General features: G+C 35.2%; 1 long non-coding RNA gene across 1 annotated transcript in view; it reads right to left on the bottom strand.

Annotated features, from left to right (window-relative positions):
* LOC110213754 (uncharacterized) overlaps nucleotides 1-14,667 on the bottom strand; it is a 59,492-nt gene that overhangs the window by 5,146 nt on the left and 39,679 nt on the right. The gene's annotated exons all lie outside the window — the stretch shown is intronic.

Here is a 14,667-nt window from a genome sequence, read left to right as displayed (position 1 = left end):
CGCAATAGTCCAGGCAAGAGGTCATAAGCCAAGAATTTATTACCTCTCTGGGTATACATTTTTATGAAAGACTACATTAAATCTGGCCCAAAAAATGCAGCCTAAAGAATAGACATGACAGATTGTCTTCTATCTTGTTGATGCTTTAGAAAAGAGTTTTGAGTTGGCTGTGAGAAAAGTACAAGATATTAAATGACTGATGAATGGTTCTAAGAACAAGAAGGAGTATACTAACAGAATAAAGAGAAGGAGAAGAAGGAGGAGGAGGAGGAAGAAGAGGAGGAGGAGGAGGAGGAGAAGGAGAAGGGGAAGGACAAAGAGGAGGAGGAGGAAGAGGAGGAGGTGGAGGAGGAGAAGGAGGAGGAGAAAGAAAGATAGATGAAAACATTAGTTTGGGTAAGAGATTTCTTTCCATTTGCAAGTTGCAGGTGAAAGGGATATAAGCCAAGAGAAGAAAACAGACTTTGTGGAAAGTGGCTGCAAATCTTGTGGCAACGCAAAAGAAAGCAATAGGTGTGTAGAAGTAATTGGTACCAGTGAAAATACTTCATATACTTGTCTGAATAGTTGGCAATCTATTGGGGTCTCCTAAAAAGAGAAATGTTTATTTTCACACTATTAAGGTAAAGATTGTGAATGACAGGGAGTGAATTTCCATACTAGGATTTCTCTCCTTCATCCCCTTCACCTGTCTTCCCTGGCTTTCTTCAAGTCCCAAATAAAATCTCATTTTCCACAAGAAGCCTTTCTCAATCCTGTTTAAAGCTAGTGACTGCCCTCTATTGATTATATCCATCTCTAATTTATCCTCTCTATATCTTATTTGTACCAGGTTATTTGCATCATTGCCCCCATTAAACAGTGAGTTCCTAGAAGGCAGAGGTTGTTTATTGTTGGGAGGAGGTATTTTTTGGCCTTTTTTTTGTACCATCCAAACTGCCCCACCCCACCCCCACCCCACCCCAGCACTTAGCACAGTACCTGGTACATAAGTGTTTAACAAATGCTTATTGACTTGACTTGTTATTTGTTCTTTTGAGAGTTCAGATGAAGCCCGCATTGAAATTATACACAACCACTCTGATGATTCCTGTGTTTATCCCTGTTACACAGGAGCTTCTGGGCTCCAGCCTCTAACAGGTTCACTCTGGATCCAGGCAGCCAGAGGGACAGCAGGTGAGAAATAATAAGGGGTTAATTTACTTTATTCTTCTCAATTACTCTTCTCACAGGGGTTGGTGAGAATGAGAGTAGGAGCACCAGCTCCTACAGCACCCCCCTAAGCCTTGATGGTGATGGGTCAAGGAAAGCACAGCTTTCCAGCTTCACATTCCACAAATCCACAATTACTGACCAGTGCTCGCTTGATTTGTAGAGGAGCACACAAAGAAGGCATTTTGCCAGCAGTAGGCTCATAAGGTTACATTAACTTTAGCAATATCATGGTGAATCAGCATAGTACAACTCAGTGGGCTGTTTACAAGTTAAGCTCAAATGTTTATATTATGCACAAGTGCAATGGAGATTGTTTATGGCCACAGATCTTGGGAACCAGTATTTTAAAAAAGAAGAAAATCCACTTTACATGCAATCCATGATAACAAAGAGGTAGAGAGCAATAGCTGTGTGAAATATTGGACTAATTCTAACTAGCATAATATGAAATGGAAAAAAAGAAAAAGAAAAACAAAATGTTGAAATGTTCTTAATGTATCCAAAAGCTTAGAAGCTATATTACAGATGTGAGTAATCAAGAGACCTCAGGAAATACCATGCATATGGCATTCCACCACAGCAAGTCCAAAGATATCCGTGGTGAAGGATGAATGCATTATCTTGATTTGAACATAAGAAATACATACCCCAATTTGAAAAACCCATGGAAACACTCTGGAAAAGGTAACTTTTGAAGAGTTTGAAAGCCCTTCATGTGAAGAGATCTTTATATTGCATGATGAAATGCAGTCATTTATAGTAAATAACAAGTCTTTCTATGGCAACATAGAACTGTACATCTGAAGTAGAAATTTAACAAATGTTGCCACTTAAATGACAGAGGAAACTAAAATGTAAAATAAATAAAATAACTGAACTGTTCAATATGACTATTACATTTTCTCTTTCAAAAATTCTCAATTCATGAGGAATTCTTGGAAGATGGCAGAATAAGGTAAGCAATTATCTGGCTCTCCTAAATTTCCCCACAAAAAAAATACACAAAATACCTTAAAGTGAGTGAACTTTGAGTGGCAGAAATAATTAAAAGTTAGGATGAACCAGTTGTTTATCTAATTTAACTTGGGAGGATATTAGGAAAGACCTGACCTCCCAGTGAAATACTGCTGAATCAACAAACAAGCTGTGTGAGGTGGCAGCTTCAGCTTCCTCAGGAGGGAACAAGAGTGTTTGTGCTGACAGCCTTGCTGGGGCCCTGGTCATCACTCAAGAACAAAGAGGAATGCCTAAAGTCAGGCAACTGGAAAGAGCTCAGAAAACAACAGCGCAAAAACCTGAAGCTTGAGATATTATCCCCCACACCTCAGGACTAGAGCCCAACTTTAACACAAAATTAAGAGATAAAAAAATAAGCTGCTAAAGAAATGAATAAGCAAAAGAGAAAGAACCCAAACATAGATAACTACTGTGATGATAGAGAAGATCTGGGTTCAAACTCAGAAAAAAATAGTGAAGTTAAAACAGCTACTTCTATCTCAAAGAAAAAAGCAAAGTGGTCACAAGCCCAAAAACAGTTCTTGGAAGCGGCTAAAAAGGACTTTAAAAATCAAAAGAGAGGTTAAGGGGGAAAAATTTGGTAAAAATTAAGAGTAATACAAGAAAATCAAGAAAATTATGAAAAGAAAGTCAACCAATTATAAAAAGAGATCCAAAAACTTATGGAAGAAAATAACTCTTTAAAAATTAGAACTGGGCAATAAAAAGCCAGTGACTTTATGTATATAAGGTGGATTTTGTTATTCTTTTTCAGATAATAGTTCTCAGGATCCATGGCCATAAACAGTCTGCTAGTTCCCAGAATTTCACATTGTAAACAATTTCTTTTATGACTGCACAGTGACATATAATGATGAGATAATGTAAACATTAGAGTTATTTTGTAAACAGCCTACTGTGCTTGCACTATGCTGATTCACCATGATATTGCTAAAGTTAATGTAAACTTGTGAGGCTATTGCTGGCAAATTGACTTCTTTGTATAATCCTCTTTAAATCAAGTAAGCACTGGTCAGTAAGTGGGGATTTGGAGAAAATGCCAGCTGAAAACTGCATGCCTTGACCTGCCCCCATCAAGGCTTGGAGGGAATGTGACAGTGTAATGCTGTGTTCACCTCAACTGGTCCCCATTGAGGCTTGGGAGGAATGCACAAGTTAGAATGCTGTGCTGCCTTGACTGGCCCCCATCGAGTCTTAGGGGAATAAGACAGGAACTGGAGCTTCTACTCTCTGTATATTCTCACCTGCCCCTGTGAGAAGAGTAATTAGGGATTCTGTAGGAGTTGGCGCTTTCATTATCAGGAGACCTTGAGAAGAATAAGAATAAATCATTTAACCCCTCATTATGTCTCTGTTCCTGGCTGTCCAGATCAAGAGCGAACCTGCTAGAAGCCCTCCTGCCTTGCAATTGGCATGGTCAGTAGCTCCTGTGTTACACTTCAAAAAACACCAAGGAATAATAAAACAAAATCAAAAGAATGAAAAAAAAATAGAAGAGAATGTCAAACATATCATTAGAAAAACAACTGAGCAGGAGAATAGATTGAGGAGAGACAATATAAGAATTGTAGGACTACCTGAAAATTATGATTAAAAAAAAGAGTCTAGACATTATACTTCAAGAAATTATTAAAGAAAATTGCCCTGAAGGTTTAGAATGAGAAGGTAAAATAGAAATAGAAAAAATCCACCAATCACTATCTAAAAGAGATTCCAAGATAAAAACACACAGTAACATCATAGCTCCGAGGTTAAAAAGAGAAAATATTACAAGCAACTAGAAAATAAGTTTAAATACTGTGGAGCTACAGCCAGGACAGCACAAGATTTTGCAGCTTCTAACTAAAAGAACAAAAGGTATGGAACAACATATTCCAAAGACCAAAGGAGCTGGACTTGCAACCAAGAATAACTTACCCAGCAAAACTGTGTTATCCTGAAGGGGATGGGGTAAAGCAGGAATGAAAATTTAATGAAGTTTAACTTTAACTATTTTTTAGGACTTTCAGATATTTGTGAGGAAAAAAAGTCCAGAACTGAATGGAAAATATGAACTACTAGATTTGGGAGAAACATAAAAAGGTAAACATTAAAGACCAATTATAAAGGACTTAATAAAGTAAAAATCTTTACTTCTTATATGGGAAAACATTATCTGTAACTCTTAAGAATGTTGTCATTACTTGAGTTGTTTGAAAGAATATACATAGACAGAAGGCTTGGGGTTGAATTGAATATGATGGGATAATCCTAAAAAATAAAATTGGGTAGGGACAGGTAAAATGGAGCAATTATCTCATACAAATGAGGTATAAATGGAAGAATCGTTACCATGGAGGTATGAGGGGGTGGAGGGCTGGTAGTGCCAGAACTTCATTCTCACTAGAACTGAGTTAAAGAGGGAATAACATATACCTCCAGAAGGGTATAAAAGTCTGCTTAACTTACAAAGAAATTTGTGTGAGGGATAGGATAATGGAGGGACTTCTAGAAGGGTATGCAGATCAAGCAATAGGAGGTTAAGGGGAAAGGATAAGAGAAGGACTATTATAAGGATGGGTAAATTAAGGAATAGGGTAAAAAGAGAGGGAGAGAAGGATAAACAGTGATGAAAAACAGGATGGAGGGAAATGAACAACTAGTAATTATTATTTGGACTGTGAATGGGATGAGCTCACCCCTAAAATGGAAACATACAGAAAAATGAATTAAAAACCAGAATATGGCAATATGTTGTGTAGAAGAAAAACATTTTAAAATGAGAGATAAATATAGAGTAAAAATAAAGGGCTGGAGTAGAATTTATTATACTTCAGCTGATGCTGAAAAAAAAGCAGGGGGGGAGCAATCATTATCTCAGACAAAGTTAAAACTAAAATAGATTTAATTAAAAGAGATACACAGGGAAACTACATTATGATAAAAAGCATCATAGATAATGAAATAATATCAATACTAAACCCAAAAGCACCAAATGCTATATTATCCAAATGTTTAAAGGAAAAGCTAAATGAATTACAGATGGAAATGGAGTGCAAAACTATAATAGTGGGGGATTTCAATATTCCCCTCTCAGAACTAGATAAATCTAACCAAAAAATAAATAAGAAAAAAGTCAAGGAGATGAATAGAATCTTAGACAAGCTACATATGATAGCTATCTAGAAAGAATTGAATGGGAATAGAAAAGAATACACCTATTTCTCAGCAATATATGATACCTCTATAAAAATTGACATATACTAGGGTGTAAAAACTTTAGAATTAAATACAGAAAAGCAGAAATATTAAATACATCTTTTTCAGATCATAATTCAGTAAAAATTACATATAATAAGAAACCATGGAAACAGATTAAAATTAATTAGAAACTAAATAACCTAGTCTTAAAGAATTAGTGAAAAGTCATGGAAATAACAAATATTTTATTAGTGAGAATGATGATAATGAAACACATTTAAAAATCTATGACAGCAAAAACAGTAATCAGAAAAAAATTATATTTCTGAATGCTTATGTCGATAAAATAGAGAAAAGGCTTACCAATGAAATGGGTATACAATTTAAAAAACTAGAAAAAGAAAAAATTAAAAATCCCCAATTAAACACCAAATTGGAAATCCTAAAAACTAAAGGTGAGATTAATAAAATTGAATGTAAGAAAACTATTTAATTAATAAATAAAACTAGTCAGTTTTATGAAAAAACAATAAAATACATAAACCATTCATTAATATGATCAAAAAAAGAGGGAAAACCAAATTACTAGAATCAAAAATGAAAAGAGAATATATAACTAAAGAAGACAGCATCAAAGCAATTATTAGGAGCTATTTTGTCCAATTACATGCCAATAAACTTAACAATTTAAGTGGCATGGAAGAATATTTACAAAAATATAAACTGATTAGATTAGCAGAAGATGAAATAGAATATCTAAATAAACCTGTTTTAGAAAAAGAAATTGAGTAAGTCATAAATGAGCTTCCTAAAAAAAAAGCATTTGCAACAGAATTCTACTAAATATTTGAAGCTCAACTAATTCCAATGTTAAATAATTTTTTTGAACAATAAGCAAAGAAGACATCCCACCGAACCCCTTTTATGAAATAAATATGGTGATGATACCTAAACTGGGAAGTGTAACAGCAGAAAGAAAATTATAGACTAATTTCATTAATTAATATGGATATAAAAATTCTAAATAAAATACTACTTAGGAGAATACAATAATATATCACAAAGGTTATACATGGTGATCAAGTAGGATTTATACCAGAAATGCAGAGATTGTTTAATATAAGGAAAACTATTGACGTAATTGATTATATCAATAACAAAAGTAACAAAAATCATGATTATATCAATAGATGCAGAAAAAGTTTGACAAAATACAACACTCATTCCTATTAAAAACACTCAAAAGCATACATAGAAAAGGATTTTTTTCTTTAAAATGATAAGAAGCATCCACCTAAAATCACCAGCAAATATTATTTGTAATGAAGATAAGCTGGAAGCCTTCCCAATAAGATCAGGAGTTAAACAAGAATGCCTATTATCATCAATATTATGCAATATTGTATTAGAAAGGCTAGCAATAGCTAATAGCAAATAAAAAAAGAAAAAGAAATTGAAGGAATCAGAATAGGCAATGAGGTAATAAAACTATGTCTCTTTGTAGTTGATATGATGATATAGTTGGAAAATCCTAGAGATTCAATCAAAAAGTTAGTTGAAACAATAATATTAGCAAAGTGGCAGGATGTTTATAAAATAAATCCACAAAAATCAAAACAGCCTAGTAAATGTTGAGAAACTGCAATCTTGAACTTTTTATGTAAAAAAAATGTTAATTTGTATGGGTGACTCACAAATGTATTCTTATAGTTTACATTTAAGTTTTTTTTGTCTATTTTTAGTAACCTTTTATTTTTTAATCAGTATTTTAAATGCAGACTTGAAAAGCAGATTTTTTTGTTACTGTAGGTTTTTATTAAAGGTTTTTTGGGGGGAAGTTTAATTATATTGAACAGGAAAAAATTGTTTTTTTATTCATTTCAATTATGCCCATTTCATAAGCAAGTAAAAATATTTTAAATCAGTTGGATAAAATGTAAATTTTTTGTGGGCTGAGGTAGAATATTTTAAATGGTGGAATTAATATTGCTGTATCCTAATATTTCAATGTCAACTTTTCAAACATCTTCCAATTTTAAAATAAAATATGCCAACTACAAAAAAATATTGCTATGTATCACCAACAAAACCCTGTAAGAAGAGATAGTAAGAGATACCCCATTTAAAATAACTTTAAAATAAAATAAGATTCTAGAAAACACCTGGGAATATACCTGCCAAGAGAAACCTAGGAACTAAATGAATATAATTATAAAACACTTTTTATACAAATAAAGTCAGATTTAAAGTAATATTAATTATTCATGAGTAGGCAGAAACATTATAACAAAAAGGACAATTCTACCTAAACTTATTTATTCAATGCCATCTCAAACTACCAAAGAATTATTTTATCGAGCTAGAAAAAATAACAATAAAATTCATTTGGAAGAAGAAAAAGTCAAGAATATCAAAGGAAGGGCAATGGGTGGTGCAGTAGATACAGCTGACCAGCCCTGGAGTCAGGAGGACCTGAGTTCAAATCTGACATCAGATACTTGATGCTTACTAGCTGTGTGATCCTAGGCAAATCACTTAACCCCATTACCTACCAAAAAAAAAAGAATATCAAAGGAATTATTGAAAAAATTTGAAGGAAGAAGTGTCAGATCTTAAACCATATTATAAGGCAGTAATTAGCAAAACTATCTGGCACTGTTAAGAAATAGAAAGGTGGATCAGTGAAACAGAGTAAACATACAATACACAGTAGCAAACTATTATAGTAACTGTATATTTGACAAATGTAAAGATTTAAGTTTTGGGGATAAGAATGCACTATTTGGTGAAAAAAAATTGTTGGAAAGACTGGAAAGCAGTCTGGCAGAAATGGAGCATAGAACAATATCTTATACCATTTACCAAGATAAGATCAAAATGGATACATGACCTAGCTATAAAGGGAGATATAATAAGAAAGCTGGAACATGGAACACATTAACTATCAAATTTATGGATAGGAGAAGAATATATGAATAAACAAGAAATAGAGAGCATTAGGGATGTAAAATGGATAAATTTGATTACATTAAATTAAAAAGGGTCTTGTACCCAAAAAATATATAGTCATTGAAGGAAAGCAGAAAATTGGGGGAAAATTTTTATAGACAGTTTCTCAGATAAAGATCTCATATCTCAGTATATAGAGAACGTTGTCAAATTTATAAGAATATTAGTCATTCTCCAATTGACAAATGGTCAAAGGTTATAAACAGGCAGTTTTTCAATGAAGAAATCAAAACTATATAGTCTTATGAAAAATGTTCTAAATCATTACTGATTAGAGAAATGTAAATTAAAACGACCTTAAGATATCATTTTACACCTATCAGATGGGCTAAAATGATAGAAGGAGAAAACAACAAATGTTGGAATGGGTGTGGAAAAATTGGGACTCTAATCACTATTCATGGAACTATAAACTAGCCAACCATTTTGGAGAGCAATCTGGAATTATGCCCAAAATATTACTAAACTGTCTATACCTTTCAACCTAATAAGGCCACTATTAGGTCTGTTTCCCAAGATGATGAGGGAAAAAGGAAAAGAACTTATATATTCTGAAGTATTTTTAGCGGCTCCCTTTGTGTGAAGAACTAGAAATTAACAAGGTGGCCATCAACTGGGGAATGGCTAAACAAATTGTGGTGTATGATTGTGATGGGATACTATTGTGCTGCAAGAAATGATGAGCTGGTTGATTTTAGAAAAACATGGAAAGACTTGCATGAAATAATGGAGAATAATGTATACAGTAATAACAACAACAACAATATTGCTCAAAGAATAATTGTGAACAACCAAGTTATTCTGAGTGCTATAAATACTCAAGTCAACTGTAAAGGACCTATGAAGGAATATGCTATATCCACCTCCAGAGAAAGAACTGATTAATAGAAGTATTTATAAATCTACATCAAGTGGTGGCCTTCTCTAGTGTGATATAGGGAGGGAGGGAAGGAGGAAGACAGTTCAGAATTTAAAATGTAATCAAAATTTTTTTATTTAATTTTAAAAAAAATAAAGCAGTTCACAAACTGGGAAAAAAAAAACCTCTTATTTCAGTTACATGGAAGAATTTTGTGATAAACTCCTTTGTCTTTCATTCCAGGGAAAGGGATAATGAGGTAGAACACTTCATTATTTTGTTTCTTCTTCAAACTTTTATATTTAGTTGAGTAGCTGTGCTAGCCTTTCTTAAATTTTAAGCCATCTCTTTTCATTAATTTTTTCATATCTAGATATCCTTGTCTAATTGGGAAAAATAAGTTTAATATAATATAATACATCAACCCATCAGTGTCATTGTCATCTTAAGAAAGAAATTAATGAGGGTAGGAATGTAAAGGGAGCAGCAGCTCAGGATTAGAGGGCCACTTCACCAAATGACCTTCTTGGTTACTGTTACTATCACCTTCCTCACTACCAAGTCCAGAGCCCAAGTATTCTCTTATCAAGGATCATGATAGAGAAATGAGTGAAATATCGGGGCAGCTAGGTGGCACAGTAGATAGAACACCGGCCCTGAAGTCAGGAGGACCTGAGTTCAAATCTGACCTCAGACCAAACACTTGACACTTAATAGCTGTGTGACTCTGGGAAAGTCACTTAACCCCAATTGCCTTAAAAAAAAAAAAAGAGTGACATATCTACCATGCCTCCTAATTGCCTAGAATTACTAACCTATGGTCTTCATTGATCACATTACCTTCCCAGCTGCCATATTCTGCTGATCAACTTGTACTTGATATTTTTCATCTCTTTCATCCTTAGTACCTAGTATAATGCCTTGCATATAGTAAGAGATTATTAAATGATTGTTGAATGAACATCCTAAATCTAGGATATTCTCATCTCCTACTTTTCTAATCTCTGTGACTCAGAGTTGTAGGTTGCTGGGATAAAAATTCTTTTCTCATGTTACTTTTTATTGGATTCTTATCCTTCTCCAGATGAGCCATCGTGCTAAACAATAATCATTGTGATTGCCATTTATATTTGAATTAATTATGTCCTCACAAAAGGCTCAAAGATGATTATACCCATTTTACAGTTGAGAAACCTGAAGCCCAAAATCATAAATGACCCATTCAAGGTTGCCCAGGTAGCAAGGAACAACAGAAGCCAGCATTTTAGAGATTTTGAAGGGTTGGGGTTTTTTTTTTTGTTTATTGTTGTTTTTTCTCTTAGCTCACAACATTGGCTTTCTACAACAATTTCTTAAATAAGAACATGACATCTAAGGGCATTAAATGACTCTCAGTCTGTACATATTTAACAAGATTATAGTTTAAAGCTCTTAGGCCAATTCAAATTTCTGGGCTCCATGTTTTAAATTATCTAGTGTTAAGTGAACAGTGTGGTCATTTTACCCCCAAAAGAAATCTTATCATTTTAAAATCATCTCTCTAGCAAGGCAAATAAGCTGAATGAAAAGTTTTCCTAATAATTCGTAAATGAATAGCAGCTTCCCTTGAGAATTCAGTATGCAGGACAAAAATCAGAAGAATTCTCACAGATGTTAACAATTTTTCACAAGCTCAGTATTATTATATTTTATATACATGAGATCAAAGGAAAGACACACATATATATACTCATGCAATACATACACATGACATACAGATGATAAGATTTGGGTACATATTGTGACATACATTTCAGGCTATATGATATACTTACTATGTGTTACATACAATACTATATTGTGATATTACATATGAGTGAAGTATGGCATGGTGGACAGACAGCTGATCTCAGAGTTAGGAAGAACTGGGTTCAGTTCCTACCTCAGAAACATACTGACTGTGTGACCCTAGGCAGCTCATTTATTTTCTTAGTGTCTTGGGCAATTCTCTAAGATTATGGTTTGCAAAAAAGGCTCTGGTATGCATAGATCACAGAAATTTCCTCATCTGGAATTTTGCTATGTAAGTAAAATCACTGGTCTGGTCCCTTTTCTATTTTGTATAAAGAGGATCCTAAAAGAGACAAAATGTTGCAGGGGGGGGGTGGAGAGCAACCTGGGTTGACATATGTAGAAGCCAATATTTGGGAGATGTTCTTATTATTAAAACTCTGCCACTATGAATAAGTGTTGCTCTATGCCAGCTATGTGAGAAGTCAGATAGCATTAAATTCAGCTGTGACCCAGAGCAACTGCTTAGTGAATTTCTTCAGGTCAGGAAAATAATCATACTCCCTTTGGCTAATGAAAACATGCCAAGTTGAGTAATGAAATGAAGGAGACAAATAATTTCTGAATGTTTATATTATTAAAGGAGGCAGCTTGATGGCACAGTGGCTTGAGTGCTGGGCTTAGAATCAGGAAGGCCTGAGTTCAAATCCAGCCTCAGACACTTACTGCCATGTGAACCTGGGCAAGTTACTTAACCTCTGTTTACCTCAATCCACTAGAGAAGGAAATGGCAAACCATTCCATTATTTTTGCCAAGAAAATCCCATGGACAGCATGGTCCATGGGGTCATGGGGAGTGATGTCAATAAATGACTGAACAACAACAATAAATGTTTATTTGTTCTTTTATTTCCACATCTAAGTCTTAGACCATCTTCTTCATACACAATAAGAATTCAAACAGCCTATTTTTATGATTTGTAGAGTGATTTCCTTGAAGGCCACACCAATGGAGGAGAAGCTCTGTAGCAGGTCCCACTTCCTTAGAAAAGGCCCAGTAACAGATTGTATGTCTGGGCTTCAAGGACCAACATAGCAGCCATGATTGAAATCTACATCAGTGGAGACAGTGCCCACATTAACCAAATCAAAAGTTGAACCTTGAAGTATTAAAGTACTAATGGGACCAGTATGTGCACAAAAAGCCTATATTGGTGTCTCCTCCTATAGAGAGGCTGAGGAACCTACTTCTGGCAAAGCCTGCTTTTGCTTGTGATGACTGAATGGAAATGCTTGGAGAGACGAGGAACATGCATAGACATTCTGTAACTGGGTGCAATCTGCTAACTGGTTAGGAGAAGACCTTTTTTAATTGACTATATAACTAGAACTTGAAGTTTATTCAAAAAGTCCTCAGTCAACCTTGATCTAGTCCTTTGGCCATTATCTCTGTGTGCTCTTAATGGACCTTTTGGATTCCACTGATTGAATCTGGTGAGAGACAATGCTTTCACCAGAGAGGCAGGCCATGAACGCTTCCCATTGAGGTAGCCATGTGACATTATGAATAGAGGCCTGGGCTCTTTGTTATTTTTCACTTTAGGTGAAGGGAAGATGGCACCCCAGCATCTAGGTTTCATAGCTGGCTCAGCACTGGTGCCCAGAGAAGCAGAGTGACTTTTCAGAATGACACATGGGACCTGCCCCCAGACAAGGATTCTTGAAACTGTGATGTTGCCTTTGGGAGTGAACTTGGTGAGATCAATGGTAGGAATTGAGTTAAATTTGAGCCTCACTTCCTCAGAGACAGAAATGAGACAAGGGAGAGTGTGTACTCTAGGTGTTTGGCAAAATTATTTGTATTTTTGTTACTACTATATCTTCAAAGTGAATAGCCCTTCCTAAAACTAACTGATAATCAGTGGTTACATGGATCTGAGATGCTACTTATTAGCATTTAACAGTAGGGGGCACACAGTCAATGGGAGGATATAGAAATGGAGGCCCTTTAACCTCTCAGGGCACCCTAGAAACATGAAGGACAGGTGTAGTCATCCTGACTTTGGAAGAGTGAGTCAGAAGGTACCCACCACACTTATACATGGACCTATAAGCCGGTGCTTCCTGTCTCCATCATTCCAAGCCATTGTCCTGTTCCTGCCCTCCAGTGTCCTAAAGGTCAAAGTTTAATGCCTCGACCTAAAAAAAAAAATACCTCATGTATGGCAGTTCTTTCTTTCAGACCCTAATGAAAAAATAATAGTTAAAAAAAAACCTTTGTGTATCATCCTCTTGTAAACACTTTATTTCACTGCATAGTACATAGAACAACAAAAATTGTAACCAAAAAAAAAAGGGGGGGAGGCAGCTAAGTGGCTCAATGGATAGAGCACTGGGCCTAGAGTCAGGAAGACCTGAGTTCAAATACAGCCTCAAACACTAACTGATTGTGTGACCCTGGACATGTCACTTAACCTCTGTTTGTCTTAATTCACTGGAGAAGGAAATGGCAAACCATTCCAGTATCATGGACAGTATGGTCCACAAGGTCAAGAAGAATCACACATGACTGAATGACTAAACAACAAATAGAGAGTGTAAATTAGTGTAACCACGAATAAGAGTTGGGAGCACTAGGCGGTATGGGGTAGCTCAGTGGCGAAGTGTGTAAAGTGCCGGGCCTGGAATCAAGAAGACTCTTCTTCCTGAGTTCAAATCTGGCCTCAGAAACTTACTAGCTGTGTGACCCTAGGAAAGTCATTCAATTCTCTTTGTGTCAGTTTCCTCATCTGTCAAATGAGCTAGAGAAGGAAATGGCAAATGTAGTCACGAAGAGTTGGCCATGACTAAAAAAATAATGAAAAAGACAGCATAGAAACAATAGAGAGGGAAGAATGCTGGGTGGGCGGGAGTTTGGAGTCTCATTTTTATAGGGTTTTGGAGGGAAACAGACCAACTCCTATCTCTGCCACTTTGAGGGTAGTTCATTAATATATCCAAATCATCTCAAAGTTATCAGGAAAACTTCAGTTATCAGTACCTTTTGAGATTCTGCTGAGTCTAGAACTGTGGAGGTCTGAAATTTTCCTGGGATTTACGTATGATAGGACCAAAAACCTTCACAGCTGTGCCTAGATGACTTTCACTGATTCAGCACATATTACTAAGGTTGATTTTTGGTTAATGTATGATATAATTTATAAATCATAATCCTTTGATCTTTGGGAAGGTTGGCACATGACTTCCTGGTTCCTCTTTGCAATCTTATTTCCTGCTATTTCCCCTTTATACTGGTTACTTATAAACTTACTATACTGACTAGAATTGGGGCGGGGAAGTGAAGGGGACCAGAATAAGATACTATTTTAAGACAATCTACTTCCTATTCCCCCGACCACCATCATACCCTACCATGTCTACAGATTAATCTAAACAACAAGATGTGCTTGTATAATTCTATCCCTTTATCGAAGACCATAGCAATGAATTCAAGCGTCATGCCATCATTCGTTTCCATAAAAGCTTTTCTGAGATAAGGCCATGGCTAGGTGGTAGCTCTCTTTCATCCCAACAACAAAATTTTGTTGGATAAAATTAAATTGAATTGAATTGAATTG

Source organism: Phascolarctos cinereus, unplaced genomic scaffold (genome assembly GCF_003287225.1).
Source record: "Phascolarctos cinereus isolate Bilbo 61053 unplaced genomic scaffold, phaCin_HiC Scaffold_1;HRSCAF=81, whole genome shotgun sequence".
In the NCBI taxonomy this organism is placed as follows: domain Eukaryota; kingdom Metazoa; phylum Chordata; class Mammalia; order Diprotodontia; family Phascolarctidae; genus Phascolarctos; species Phascolarctos cinereus.
Note: the sequence above shows the minus strand (reverse complement) of the source record. Positions and strands in the feature narration are given on the sequence as shown.